The sequence below is a fragment of the Phalangium opilio genome, unplaced genomic scaffold (genome assembly GCF_054372755.1).
Source record: "Phalangium opilio isolate 3A_F unplaced genomic scaffold, DU_Popi_V2 ptg000002l_1, whole genome shotgun sequence".
Taxonomy (NCBI): domain Eukaryota; kingdom Metazoa; phylum Arthropoda; class Arachnida; order Opiliones; family Phalangiidae; genus Phalangium; species Phalangium opilio.
Window position 1 is genome coordinate 3530744 of NW_028324144.1, and position 15950 is coordinate 3546693.

The window sequence follows — 15950 nt, forward strand, 5'->3', positions numbered from 1 at the left end:
TGTTCCATCTCGTAGTTCTTCCATGATATAACGTGGTTTGAGATTCGCCCATCCGGCCTCTTTCGATCACGCTTAAGAAAAAAAAAATTTATATATATAAAATTTTGTTGAGCAAACCAGTTTACTGAGAAATTCACCTCGCAAAGTTTAACTTTTTTGGCTTCATGGGTCTTTCTTAAGAAAAATAAAAATTGTTGTAGTCCTCTTCAAAGTTCAAATCTTGACTTCGTTGAATATATTGACTTCGAAAAATAAACTTATCATTGCCATATTTGGTATTATTTTTTATTTCGAATTTTAATTATTTAGCGAAACGAAAGTATTTTTGATTTTCATTCATTTTGATTTTTCTGACAGAAATTGAAGTTATTCTACAATTATTAGCATATAAGTAATATATAGTAACGATAAGTATGACTGTCACTAAAGACCAATTCAGACGGTACAAATTTTGACTCATTTCTATGAGTCACCCATTTATATGAGTCACCTTGAGTTAACTAGTTGGGTTGTCTGAACAGACGTTGGACAAGTTGAACGACCAAATTATAAATTGAACACTAATAACCAATTTGTGCTGAATGAACTTTTTGACCCATCTAGTTGAGTCAAAAGTTTATCGTCTGAAAAGGCCTAAAAGATTGTAAAGCGTTGTCGTTCAATTTCCCATATTCCACTTTGCTAAATCCTCAGCAATCAAGTAAACACAAACCTTGATCGTCTTAACATGGGACAAAAACTAATCACAAGCGCATGCGCCTTGGCAAATAGTTAAGCGCTAATAGAGTAATGATGAGGGAACTATTTATCGCGTATGTGCATGATTCGGTTTAGTAACCTTGCTATAATAAGTGTAAAATGATGTTGGAAAGAATCCTGTTACAATTACCGTACCCGCTTTGTGGTGGTACACTTCTCTCGAAGAGAAGTATTATATACTTCTTCTAATATTAGGAGGAAAGCTACTATATTGTAGGCTAACACTACGGGGGTCCTCAACTAGCTAAACCAGGCTGTACAATCTTCCCGCGATTCCTCGCGCCAGTTAAATTAATCCTTCTTGAAATTACCCCGTTTTATGGTGGCACACTTCTCTTGAAGAGAAGTATTATATACTTCTGCTAATTTAAGGAGAAAAGCCAGTATATTGTTGGATAACACTACGGGGTCCTCAACTAGCTAAACCACGCTGTACAATCTTCCCGCGATTCCTCGCGCCAGTTAAATTAATCCTTCTTGAAATTACCCCGTTTTATGGTGGCACACTTCTCTTGAAGAGAAGTATTATATACTTCTGCTAATTTAAGGAGAAAAGCCAGTATATTGTTGGATAACACTACGGGGTCCTCAACTAGCTAAACCACGCTGTACAATCTTCCCGCGATTCCTCGCGCCAGTTAAATTAATCCTTCTTGAAATTACCCCGTTTTATGGTGGCACACTTCTCTTGAAGAGAAGTATTATATACTTCTGCTAATTTAAGGAGAAAAGCCAGTATATTGTTGGATAACACTACGGGGTCCTCAACTATCTAATCCACGCTGTACAATCTTCCCACGATTCCTCGCGCTATAGTTAAATTAATCCTTCTTGAAATTCAAATGAAATCGATTTAATTTAGCGCTCTAGACTTTCTTGACAAGGAAATCTCTTTCGTCTTCTCCAAGCTAAATCAACCCACTTGAATAATACGAATCTTTATCTCTGTAACATTGTCCGCCCCATTTGATCTCTATCAAGGAAAAGGGAGAATATTTTAAAAAGCTGCGTAATAATAATTTGACGTACGTCTAAACTCGCAAACCTTAACTCGATCTTAACTCCATCAACCTAAATACGCGGCTGGCTAGCCCTTATACAAAAGGGGTGAACACCATTTATACACTTAAAGCCCATGCAACCCGTGAATTAATTAAGTCAGTTCAATCGTTATTCTTAACCCTTTCCTTGGCGGTACAAGGACAGTACACGAGGGGTCGGTCATTCATGAAATCCCGTACGCTACCCGTGAAATCCAATTTAAAAAATCCGAAATCAATGCTGATTTCGAAATCAAACAAAAAATCCGAAATCAGCAACGAAATCACAAAATCAGTAAAGAAATCATAAAATCAGTAAAAAAAATCACAAAATCAACAAAGAAATCACGAAATCAGAAGCGAAATCACGAAATCAGAAGCGAAATCACGAAATCAGAAGCGAAATCACAAAATCAGAAGCAAAATCAGTAAAGAAATCGTGAAATCCATTACAAAATTCACGAAATCCAAAATCAAAAGAAATCACAAAATCCGACGAAATTACGGGGAAAAATCTCAAAATCCGAGGAAATCACGCGAAAAACCTCAAAATCCAACGAAATCAAGGAAGATATCGCAAAATCAGTCGAAATCACGGTAAAAATAGCAAAATCCAACGGAATCACGGAAAAAACTCAAAATTCGATGAAATCCATTGGATTTTATCGAATACTGAAATCAAACAAAATCCGACGAAATCAAACGAAATCCGATGAAATCAAATGAAATCCGATGAAATCCGACGAAATCAAATTGGATTTCGAAATCCCGTACACTTTTTCCTAAACGTCCGACCCCTCGACAGTACATCATCAGAGGAACTTAAAATAACTTAATAATTAACTTTAGTCAACTTTGAATTATCTTAATTTATACGTTATTGACCTTGTAGATGACAGTACGCAATTCGGGGACTGGAGGGGGGTTGACCGATATGGCACTTTAACCGATACATCGGTTCGAGCTTAATTTACCGAAATTTACCGATTAATCGGTTAGAAATTTATTTAACGATATATCGGTTAATAATAAAAATCGGTGAAAGAGTGGTTGATAATCGGTAAAACTTGGTTGAGAATCGGTAAAAATTGATTGAGAATCGGTAAAAATTGGTTTAGAATCGGTAAAAATTGGTTGAGAATCGGTAAAAAATTGGTTGAGAATCGGTAAAAATTGGTCGATAACGGTTTCATTGGGTTAAATAATCGGTTATCTCGTCGCGTTTAAATAGTTGGTTAAAATAGAGTATCAATTCTAGTAAAACTTCGATATCGGCATCGGTAAATTTACGATATCATCACTAGGTACTTTATATTTAACTGCGCGCCTTTGATAAATTTCACAACCCTGAATTACCATGTGCGAACAAATCCCCAAAAATTCTTGAATTATTATAATTATAATTACACGATTCTATTATTAATATCATCAAAACAACTCTTCGAGCTAGATTAAGTTTGTGATGTAAATAGTAAACATTACTTAATGTTTATGTAATCTGAATATAATTTAAATGTTTAAATTAAGCCGGCGTCACACAGTCGTCATTTTAAGTACGGATTCAGAGTTACAAATCCACCAAAGTTCCTCCCTTATTGTTTGAATCCATGTCTAACGTCTTTTTTGTTAACATACCTTCCAATCAATGTTGTCAAACCTTTGAAAAAGGTCTTTAGTTTTTGAAAATTACGTACGAACCCTGAAATAGGATCTCGGGGATGCTCGCCGAATACCGATTATATGGCGTCTATCGGCTGGCTTAACGCAGTCGCTGATAGCTCAGTTTGTTGTGGGAGGTTAGTAAGTTAATTATATAGTTTTAAATGCAGTTTCTAGGTTTGATTATGCACGATCTTTTTGGGGTTTTGAAAGAGTTACTCTATATTCCTAGAAATAGGATCGTTTCTTATTTTTATTATTTTTATTTAAACCGGTATTTCTTATTACCAAAATTTACAATTTCTAAAGTTTTCCAAAGTTCTAAAGCGGTCATTTCTCTTGATTGTTTTACGCTTAAATTTGAATAATAAACCTTTATTCTTATTATTTCTATATTAAAAAAAAATGGGTTAATTTGCAATTTACGATAAGAATTTACGTAATAACCTAATTAAGCCAAATTTTTCCACCCATATTTAATGATGCGAAAGCTAATTTCATTAATTTTAAGTCTTTTTAGTAAATTTGTTAATTTATTTAATATTCGTAAACCTGATTTTTTTTAATATATTTTCCGTTTCGTTTTTGAATATTACCTTATTTTTTAATTACATACTAAAAAAAAACCAAATTCTAATAAAACTAGTAATTAAATATATATTAGGGATATATTACAGTTATTTCGTAATAATACACGCGCCATATCTGAAATTAAAGGAAATTATGTCGTCTTGTGGCTTGTCGCGTAATGTGAAACAAGATGGTTAAGACCGTGCGTTCCAAGCAAATTCTTAAGGGGTTAACATTTCACCAAGAAGTGATATCTAGTTTATTAGTGAGAAGGTATAAGATGCCTAAGTATTCGCGCACCATAGTCCCAGTCCCCCTTTCAAAATACAAGGGGGGACGTAAAAGGATGCCGGGCTATTTTGCCTCTTCTCAGTCGGAAAATATGACTGTAATTTTCGTCATTCACGTCGCGATGACGTGAGTTTTCAAGAACCAATGAGATGATTGCTGGTTGTAATTTAGAGGCGACGGGGATTGACTCCGGACCTACGTACGTTTGGACTGGAGATAAAGCTGGAAATGTGGCGAATTTATACGTACTCCCTAGTAAACTAGATATCACTTCTTGCTTTAAACTAGTACAAAAAGTCCCATACATCTATTACTACTACCATAAGTTCATAAGATATGTTCCATAAGTTTGTCACTGGTAACTTAGAAACTGGAGCTTGTCATGAAGTGAATGAGTTAGGTAAAGCGATATACGCCTGGTGAGGCGCTGTCAAAGGCTTAGTAATTCAGACTAAATAGAACCTAGATGGAAGTCCTGCAAAATTAATTAACCGAGTGTAGGACTTCAATTGACTCGCTTCCGCCGTTCTCGAGCTAGATATCTCGAGCTGTAAGTCTATCAGTAGCAGTACAAAGTATAGGTAGTGTCATACTAATGGAAGGAACATATCTTATAAACTACTACTACTACTACTACTACTACTACTACTACTACTACTACTACTTCTCCTCCATCGTGTATGAACCTAATACCCACACACTTATACGTACGATACGATGAGGCTAAAAAAACGTGTTTTTAATATCGTCAACTTGGGAATAATTTTTATGGGAAGTTCAAGTTTAAATTTAATATTCAAAAGTAAACTACAGCCCTTTAGGGTCTGGAAACTAAACTGCATGTCACACAAGACACGATATAAAATATATACACACAACACATAACAACCTGGATCTATTTTTCAAATACTTTGTCCCTCCGAGGCATAAATAAAATGCACGAATTCATTCTCGCTATATAGCCTAGCCTGAAACGAGTTTATTTATAATTTAACCGAGGATCTTTAGCTCGGCTCGAACGGCGGTCAGTTTCCCACATTTTAAAGTTTTAAACGAATCATTCATAAATTATCAGAGATACTCTGGAGGAGGTATCTGGTTGGTTCTTTTTATTTTTTTCTTGAAAGCTGAATATTTTTGAGTAATTAAACGATTATTGATTGGACTTTAGTGACCAGTTGACCTTACTAGCGTGGTTGCCATAGGGCAGAAAAACACTGAAAAAATTTAAGGAATTTTAAACTTGGTTTTAAAAGGTTGAGGAATTTGAAAGTTGTCTTAAGTGGTCAGGGAAGTTGGAAAATTTGAGAGTTGGAGCTAAAGGTCTGGGGGAAGTGGTGATTTTTGAAAGTTGGTACAAAAGGTTAGGGTGAAGTGGTGAAATTTGAAAGATGGTTCAAAAGGTCAGGGAGAGTCTGAAAATTTCAAAATTTGGTCGTAAATTTGGGGGATTGGAAATTTGACCTAAAAATTCATGAGGAAGTTGGTAAATTTGACAGTTCGGTTATATGATCAGGAAAAGTCAGTAAATTTGAAAGTTGGCTTATATTATGTCAGGAAAAGTTAGTAAATTTGAAAGTTTGCTTATATTATGTCAGGAAAAGTCAGTAAATTTGAAAGTTGACCTTAAAGGTCAAAGATAGCTGATAAATTTGAAAGTTGACTCGAGTGGTCAGGAAGTAGTTTTTGAATTTGAAAAGTAGACCAAGAAAAAGTCAGAAAATTTGAAAGGAGGCCCAAGAAAAAGTCAAAAAATTTGAAAATTGGCCTAAAATATCAGTGAAAGGTCAGTTAATTTCAAAATTGGCCTAAAATGTAACTGAAAGGTCAGTTAATTTCAAAATTGACCTAAAATGCCATTATTAAAAAGTCCAGTTATTTTGAAGATTGACGCGAAAGATCATGTTACAATCAGGAAATTTGAAAATTGACCAAAAAGGTCAAGGCAAAGTTGGAAAATTAAAAATTAAAATACCCGAAATAAATGAAAAAATAAATAATTAAAATATTCTCTGCTTCGTCATAATCATTAATATTAAAAAAGTAATTATATTAATTTATTCAATCATCCAACCAAAACTGCAGGATTAATAATCCATCCATTGTAAATCATAACCATATGTAAAAACGGGAAAAACCCCCTGGCAGCTAGCTCTACGACGTCATTCTCCCGGTACGGTATTTAATACATCCGAATAATTTTTTATTTTATTTCCACCTGCATCTACCTAGTTGGTGCGAAAACAAACAAAACAAAACAAGCAATGGCCGGGGCTTTAATATTAAAGTGACGGCTTGCTCGGATCGTGAAGTCACTGAATTCTCACGCTCTTTCCTCTTAATTCTAAAACACTCCCCCCCCTTCACCACCCCCTCACCCCCTTCGCCTGTTTTGCGCGTGCGTGCCTGGAGGTTTTTCGCAATGAACGCCGATTTTCCAGTCAGCTAATTCCGCCAAATATATAATCTCCTACTCGTGAGATTGAGTGGCGTAGAAAATGAAAGAACACCACCAGCACCTAAAAGGGGTACTGTACCCCGTCCTTGAGAAACAGCGCCATCCTACCATGAATATTGTCCCAAATAAAACAAAATAAAAGATTTGTTCATTTGAAAAAGAATCAATTGAATAGACGTAGCAATGGCAAATTGAAATAACAGAATGTAAGGTAGAAAGAAGATACAGGCGATGAGTGATTCACAGTTGGCAGTAAGCCAACGAAAAAATATATATTTACCACTCCTAGGGGGGTAAACTCGCCTATGAATACTAGCAGGAATAGATATAGCCAGAAGTAATTAGTAAATAGAGAGCTTTCAGTTGGAGGAGGAGCTGAGTCTCGTGACATAATTTGCGCTGCCATATTGGTGGGTTTAAAGCAGGGATGAAGCTGAGACCACCCAATATGGCTACCAGAACAGCCGAGAACAGCGGTAAGACTTGGCAGGGTGTGACGTACTACTATCCCATCTGAAAGCTCTCTATAGAGGTATCTTAGACGCCTTTGTGTGACGTCACCCATGCTATTTGCTCATAGAACCAAAGCGGTACCAAACATGGCCGCCGACTGTCAAAGCTAGGCCCGTGACGTTTTACCTAGACACTTACGTCACAACTGAGATTTTTCTATAGGGGAAGTACGTATCTGAAGCTTAAGGCGTCCCTTTCCCATAAAAAACACCGTTTGCGTCGCAAAATTTGATTCATCCAATCAGAGAGAGGCAAATTATCGAGAGAAATTTCTTACACGCGCCACCACATGGTCCTAATGCTAACTAAAATCGTTCAACCTGGCCAGAGGAATAGAAAATAGTTTCGGGGGAGTGTATTCATCCGCAACTCCCTGCCAAAAACGCGATTCAGGGAAGGCGCCAAAAAAAAAACCATAACTGGACGCCTCGCGAAACCTTTGACACGTATTGCCCCCTATTTACTTCTGATAAAGCTAATAAGAGTAATTGCGTACTAACAATTTCCTCAACGTATCTAGGCGTATATTGTTGGAAGATGGTGCCTGTTACGTTCATGATTGAATATTCTTAGAGGAATTGAATGCACTCGTGTGGTGTACGGTTCAGGTGTTCGGTAGAGAAAGGTGGCAGGCATGCAGGTAGAAATGACTTTCCCTTTTCATTTATTTTCTTTAGTATTTGCTCTCTCTTTCATTTATTTTTTATTTTTGGTCATGTTCTTTTCTCTTGTTCTTTTTTATATCATGCTTGGCCAATTCCAATTTTCCAACCCTCGTTTTGTGATAAGCATCTCTAAGTTGCCGTACGTAGCAGGCTTTAATTTGTTTTTGAATGGTTTCTCCTAGCCTAGACTTCTCTAATGTTCACAAAGACGAAGGTGGGATAATGTTACTAAGGCATAATGCACGCGTTTGCCCGAGATTTAAAATCAAGATTGTTTTCCCACGCTTATAACATGTTTAGGTAATATTATCATGGAACAAGTGGTACCGCGTACCCCCTTTAGATTTTAGTATGAATGAACTATAGCTCTATTTAGGTAAATTAGTTTACTTGGTGGTTTTAGAGCGTTAACCGTTCAACTATTAGGCAACTGTTAATAGTTCAGTCTCTTACTTAACAGATGGACTGTTGAGATATTTAGTAATTGTTGGCAGATAGGTCACTTTACCTGATGACTATTGAACTATTTGATAACTTTTGACAGTTAAGTCACTTAACCTAATGGAATATTGAACTATTTGACAACTGTGACAGTTAAGTCACTTAACCTGATGGCTGTTGAGCTATTTATCAACTGTTGACAGTTAAGTTACATTACCTGATGGCCCTTTGAACTATTTATCAACTATTGACAGTTAAGTCACTAATCTGAGGGGATATTGAACTATTTAACGACTGTTGACAGTTAAGTCATATAACTTATGAACTATTTGATACTGTTGACAGTTAAGTCATATAACTTATGAACTATTTGATACTGTTGACAGTTAAGTCATATAACTTATGAACTATTTCATACTGTTGACAGTTAAGTCATATAACTTATGAACTATTTGATACTGTTGACAGTTATGTCGCTTAACCTGATGGACTGTTGAACTATTTGGCAACTGTTAACAGTTAAGACACTTTCTGATGGACTATTGCCGAACCATTTATTATCGCCCCATTAGCTCCCTCAACCAAGTAGCCAAAGTTGTAGAGATCCTGGTGCATACCCAATTGTTAGATTACCTCAATAGTGTAAATTTCTTCTCTCCAGCTCAGCATGGGTTCCTGCGCAAACATTCGTGTTCAACCAACTCGTAGCCACCAACCAATGGACTACTTGGTTAGATGAGGGCTTTTGGCGTTGATGTCGTCTACCTCGACCTCGCTAAAGCCTTCGATAGTATCCCTCATGATAAATTACTACGTGCCCTATTTCTAGCCGGAGTTACTGACCAGGCTTTGCAATGGTTATCCCATTATCTAACTGACCGCCGCCAAAGAGTTGTCCTACAGGGTCAGCACTCTCCCTGGGCCCCCATTGAGAAAGGTGTCCCCCAGGGTTCAGTTTTAGGTCCACTACTCTTCAATGTATTTATCAACTCCCTCCCTAGTGTTGTTCAATTTTCGCAAGTTTTGCTATTTGCAGATGATACGAAGCTTTCATCCCGTATAAAATCCCTATCTGACTCCCTAAACCTACAAACTGACCTGGATTCCGTAGAAGCTTGGGCCTCTGAACATGGCCTCAGCTTCAATATTAATAAATGCGCTGTACTTCACCTAGGATCCTCTAACCCACGGTATACTTATCGTCTCTACGGTCAACCTATCCGTGCCACCCTATCTGAATCTGACCTGGGTGTTACAATGGACCCATCCCTTAAATTTACCTCCCACACCAATAAAGTCTCTAAAAGGATTTATTCCCTATCAGGCTTAATTCGTCGTAATTTTAACAACCGCTCCTCAGCCCTCATTAAAACCCTCTACAATGCATTGGCCCTGCCTATTTTTGACTACGCCTCCCCTATTTGGACACCATCTTCCTCCCTTGGTATTACTGCCCTACAGAAAGCCCAAAACAAATTTACTAAACTAACTCAAAAATTAGATAAACTCCCAGCCCCTTCTCGATTAGAAAAACTTAAAATTGATCCCGTCATTATCCGCCATAAAATTAACAACCTATGTTTACTTCATGACTTCTTTAATAACAAATTGGCACTTAACGTTGAAAGTTTTTTCCACCCTGCACCGTATCCCTCTACCCGTGGACACTCCCTTAAACTTGCAAAACCACGCGCCCTGACGTCTATCCGCCAACATCATTTCACCCACACTGTCATCTCAGATTGGAACGCACTCCCTGAATCTATTATTACCATCTCAGATAAATCAAAATTTCGCGCTAAGTTATCGGCTCACTTCAATAATACCCCAAATTGACCTGTAGTCATACCGTTTTTTACTTTGTTACTTATCTTTTTCCTACTTTGTCACTTATTTTTTTTTTTTTTTCTTACTTTGTTACTTATCTTTTTTTGTTTTTTTTCTTTTTTTACTAATGTATAACTAAATCGTTATTCTCTGTATAACTAAATCGTTAATCTCTGTATAACTAAATCGTTAATCTCTCTCGGTTGTACTAACCAAGCTCTAATGGCTTACCTGTACTGAACTAAATAAATAAATAAATAAATAAATATTTAACAACTGTTGACAGTTAAGTTACTTAACTGAGGGAGTTTTGAACCATTTAACAGCCGTTGACAATTAAGTTAATTAACTGAGGCAATATTGAAATGTTGACAGTTAAATCTGATGACTATTGAACATTAGGTATAGTTTTCAAACTTGGAGAATTCATACCATGCACTCAAGGAATCCAGGCTTTTAACTCAACCAGGGATTCCAGTCAGGCCTCCTTGTGTAACACCTGAAGCCTGGCCTCCTTGTGTAAATGGTGTGAATCTTCGTAGTCTGAAAACTATGTTTTAAAAACCCCAATAAAACCCGGATTTTTTCGAACTCGGCTTCTATTATCAAACCCAGCCTGCATTTAATCTTAATACGGCGACCTGTGTATGCATGCACTTTTGACTTTCCCTTATCCAAGTTTGTGAGCTCTTTAAACAGGGCAAAATTGATGGGAGATGCATGCCTCGAAATTATCGTGTATTTCTAGTTAAGTTAGTAACCCCATCCATCGTTGAATCTTTATGGTCCTTTCTTGCCTCCTCAATAATAGAGATTTTCTTACACCGAGTACTGAAACTCGATAATCAGCGTTTCAAGACTCGAGAAAGAGAAAATCCTTGGCCCCAGCCAGCTTGATCAGGGCGGGGGGTCAAAAGGCTCACGACATTCGTGTCTTGCTGGTGCATGTGGTTACCAGTTCGACCCCGAATCTCCAAAATGAAATCCTCCCCCTCGTTGGGAATCGTGCTTCTTTACTTATTAAGTAATTTAAATAAAATTTACCCAATTTTTTTTATTTATTCATTTTATTTTATCGTAAAGGAAAGTGGAAATAATGGGAGATAAATATTCTGTCAAATTAGGCCCGGGAAACTTGTGGTTTTTTGTTTTTAAGTTTTTAAGAAAGGAAAATGAGATGGTTTCCGGTTTTTACCCGATATTGGGAAAGAATGTTTGGTAAGAATTTTACGGGTTTTTGAATAAATTATTTATTAGGCTTAAGAAGTGAAGGTATAGGGTAAATTAGGCTTAAGAAGTGAATGATATTTGAAAATTAGGCTTAACAAGTTAGGCTGAAGAAATGAATGATTTTTAAATAAATTAGACTTAAGAAATGAATGATTTTTAAATAAATTAGACTTAAGAAATGAATGATTTTTAAACAAATTAGGCTTAAGAAGTGAACGATTTTTGAAAATTGATTTTAAGAATTTAAAGATTTGAAAAAGTGGGCCAAGGAAGCGGAAGAATTTTGTGAATTAGGATTAAGAAGTGAAAAAACTTGAAAATTAGGCTGAAGAAATGATTTAATTTTGAAAAATCAATCATATAAAGTGGAAGAGTTTGGAAAATTAGGCTTAGGGAGTGATAATCTTTCAAAATTAGGCTTAAGAAATAAATGACTTTTGAAAATAAGGCCTAGTATTTTCGACTTATTATAGTATAACCGGAAATTTGATTTAGCAGTGAAAAATATTGAGTATTTGAAATAAGAATAACAAAGAGAGCACAATAAACTAGGCTTAAAGAAGTATTTTTTTATCGAAATAAGGCTTAGAAAAATTTTGAATATTGATTTGAAATAGGATTAAATTTGAAAGAAGATTAAAATAGGCTTAGGAATAGAAGAATGTTGAATATTCGTCTGTAACAGGATTTAAAAATGAATAATAAATAGATTAAGTAACGTTTTTGAAAATTAGGCTTAGCATTGAAAGTATTTAGACTTAACCGGAGAATCTGAAGTATTTCGGATAAATTAGGCTTAGTAAATGTCGAATATTATTATTGTAAGCGTAGAAAAAGAAACAGGCTTAACTCTACCGAGACCCCTTTGACCTTAAGAGGAAACGGGTTTCAATTAAGGATTAGGCCTAACAATCTTTATCGTGCACTTGGAAAAAAAAAACGGTGGAAAAACCAGAGGAAGGTTTTGTTTTCCGTAAGAAAAACCAATTTAACCCCCAAAAGAACTGCGCAGCATCCATAAACCACGTTCTTTTAATCTATATTACGGTGAGCAGATGTTCGAGACACCCGTAAAGAGCCCACCTCCATTAAAAACCCTGAAGTCCTTCTCAAATAAAACTTAACGTTAGGCCTAGGCTTAGAGTGTTTTTCTCCCCACGTGACATGATAAGAAACAAACGAGAGAGGCCGGGCCAAGAATGTAATCGAATTTGGTATCACGTGAAACACGCTATACACCTTTATAGAATAATATTAAAAAAATCAAATATAGTTAATCTCTATAAAAAGTGTCGAGTTTCTTATATAACAAATCCAACCAACCGTTTAATAGAACGTTTTTATCTAATCAGTTTTCGAAAAGATAGATTCATTGTTCCCACGTAAATGTACATAGGGAAATCACTAAAATATTAAATAAATTTATAAAATAATTTATATTTAATTATAGACTAAACCGCCAAAAATTAGATTAAACGATTGATTAAATTTTCTAAATTTATCGAAGTAGTAAAATGAAGGTACTAAATATATATTAAAATCTATTTATTATTATTATTAAATATAATGAAAGAGCGGGTATATATTTAATGTCATAAGAAAGATATTTGACTCAGACACTCGGTAGTGGCATAAATCATTTTGAGTTATTTTAGCTTGTTAGTTCAATTTACGGTAGTAATAGAGCTTCTTATTGAGATTAAAACTTTCTAAGTGAGATTTGAACGTTCTAAATATGATTTAAACGTTCTAAATAAGATTTAAACGTTCTAAATAAGATTTAAACCGTTATAAATAAGATTTAAACCGTTATAAATAAGATTTAAACCGTTATAAATAAGATTTAAACCGTTATAAATAAGATTAAAACATTCTAAATAAGATTTAAACCGTTATAAATATGATTAAACCGTTCTAAATAAGATTTAAACATTCTAAATAAGATTAAAACATTCTAAATAAGATTAAAACGTTCCAAGTAAGATTTAAACGAATTTAATGTGCCCCTCGATTAAAAGACCTTCATAAGTCATCGTTAATCAAAATCTCGACAAAATCCATGCCAGGTGTTACCCCCCTCGTCTCTACACCAACACTGGCAATAATATACAATAATAATAATAATGCAGACGCTCCAAGATTTGACAGGAGTGGTTCCAGGCATGCCCATCCTAAATGCAGCATCTAATGCATCGCCTCTCCTATAAACGGGGCCAAACACACCAACAGAACACAACTCAACAAATTTCTCTTCTCCTCCGTAAAATCTGGATTACTCTCGATGCTTCAGATATTTTTTTGCTAACCTAGTTCTATTTGAAAGAAGAAGTATATACCTCTCTCATTTTAATAACGTTAGAAACTTAGATATAAAAAAAACTAATTCTATCCTATTCTGCTCGTCGTCTCTTTCCATTGTATGACAAAGAGATGGATTTGGGACGATTTCTATTGGGTTGTAATAAAAAAAAAGAAATTGGGTAGATAGATTAGAACTTTTCCCATTTTAGAAAAGATATAAAAAGGCTTGGCAGGATTTGAGGTGTCGGATAGTTACAAGATTCAGTATGTTCTGCTCGCGGAATAATTCGGCATTGTTAAAATTCTGTACTGATTTAGTATTTTCTTTTTTTCTTTTTAACAATTGGAAAATCCAATTTATGTATCCTAGAAGAAAAATTCAGTTGATTCTCAGGAAATCAGGGAAGAGCTTAAACAGGGTTGCCACTTGCCAGGCCATGTCAGAGGTCAGGGAAAACATGGAAAGGCCAGGGAATTTCAAAATGGGCCAAAAACGTCAAGAGATTTTAAGAATTTAAACAAATTGAGGGAAAAGTCGGGGAGTTTCATTAAAGTTACTAAAATATCCGCGGTTAAATGTTGCATTTAGATGATGACGTTTTAAACGTGCCGTTTTAGCGAGATCACGTTTGACAAGACACTGAAATAGCCATGTTTTTGGTTGTTTACTTATATCAGCCCTTTTCAAATTTAGAACAACAATTGAGCCTATAAACGTCAGGGGAAAACGTGGGAAATGTTCAGGGAAAACCTGGAAAAGTCAGGGAATTTAAATCTGAAAATTTCGTGGCAGACCTGCAAAATAGCCCTTAACAAAATCCCAAATCCAATATTTTTGCAGCTAACGAAAATTCTACAAATTATGAGAAAAATTAAATAAAAAAAAAAATAGAACGACTTTAAAAACCCAATTTTTTAAAGAAATAATGTAATGAGCGACCCCTCGCTTTGCAGGTAATATTACGGCTTTCTTCGGGTCTCCTAGAGAATTCGATTTTAATAGCAGCGGCAGCAGCACCTGCCCTTAGGGGGGATGGGAAAGAATCATCTTCCTTAAAAATATGATGCTTTATGGCAAAGGAGTAATCAGAATTAAATTTGCGCTCCAGGAAAGAATTTTTTAAAACGGGGGTGCCGTCGCCGCTGCCAAAAACCCAATTCAGATATATTGAAGTTTCTGCTCTTTATTCTTATTTTTTCTTTTTTTAGATTAAGTTTTAACGGGTTCGTTCGAATTGACAATGTAATCTTGAACTTGCAAATTCGAATTTTTCTTTTTGGCTAGATTACAAGTCTTACTTTTGAAAGTTAAATTAAATTTTCATTCGATTTGATTAAAGTTGTAATCTCGTTCAGAAAATGAATTTTATTTTTTGAAACCTTTTTATAATAAATAAATCAGGTGTGCACTCGGAGATATATTTTCATGTTTTAATGTTTCATGAAATTTAACGAAATTCGAAGGGAAATGAAATATTGGGAAATAAATTAGAAATGTTTGGAAATAAATTAGAAAAATTTGGAAATAAATTAGAAATGTTGGGAAATAAATTAGAAATATTGGGAAGCAAATTAGAAATATTTGGAAATAAATTAGAAATATTTGGAAATAAATTAGAAATATTTGGAAATAAATTAGAAATATTTGGAAATAAATTAGAAATGTTTGGAAAAAATTAGAAATATGGGAAATAAATGAGAAATATTGGGAACCAAATGAGAAATTTTGGGAAATAAATTAGAAATATTGGGGAATAAATGAGCAATTTTGGGAAATGAACTAGGGAAATTCGAAATCACAAGTGTATTGGAAATATTGAAAAATATCGTAAAATAAACCAAATGTCTGAAATTAAAATATGGAAAGTATTGGAAAATATTTCGAAATAGTCACAAATGAGGATTGCGATTTTCCCCCGGAAAGTGATTATCCCCACACCTTATTATTTCATCATCAATAGTTAATGTAGGTTCAAGTATTTCGTTTCCTTAGATAAAAGTCAATTTTATCTATCACGCACCTTCAAAAACCTTCCCAGTATCTTATTAAATTGACAGATAGGCCTATCCGACATTCCAAAAACCACAAGTAGATAAGTTCATCATTTTAGAATTCACATTACCCGACATACTTTTTATGTTCTTTTAAGAACAATTTCTAGATTACTTTCCCTTCAAATTGATCAAACCTTATCG

The 15950-nt window shown here is 35.0% G+C and overlaps 1 protein-coding gene across 3 annotated transcripts in view; it reads left to right on the forward strand.

Annotated features, from left to right (window-relative positions):
- ko (Stork-head domain-containing protein knockout) overlaps nt 1-15950 on the forward strand; it is a 76203-nt gene that overhangs the window by 47289 nt on the left and 12964 nt on the right. The window lies entirely within an intron of this gene.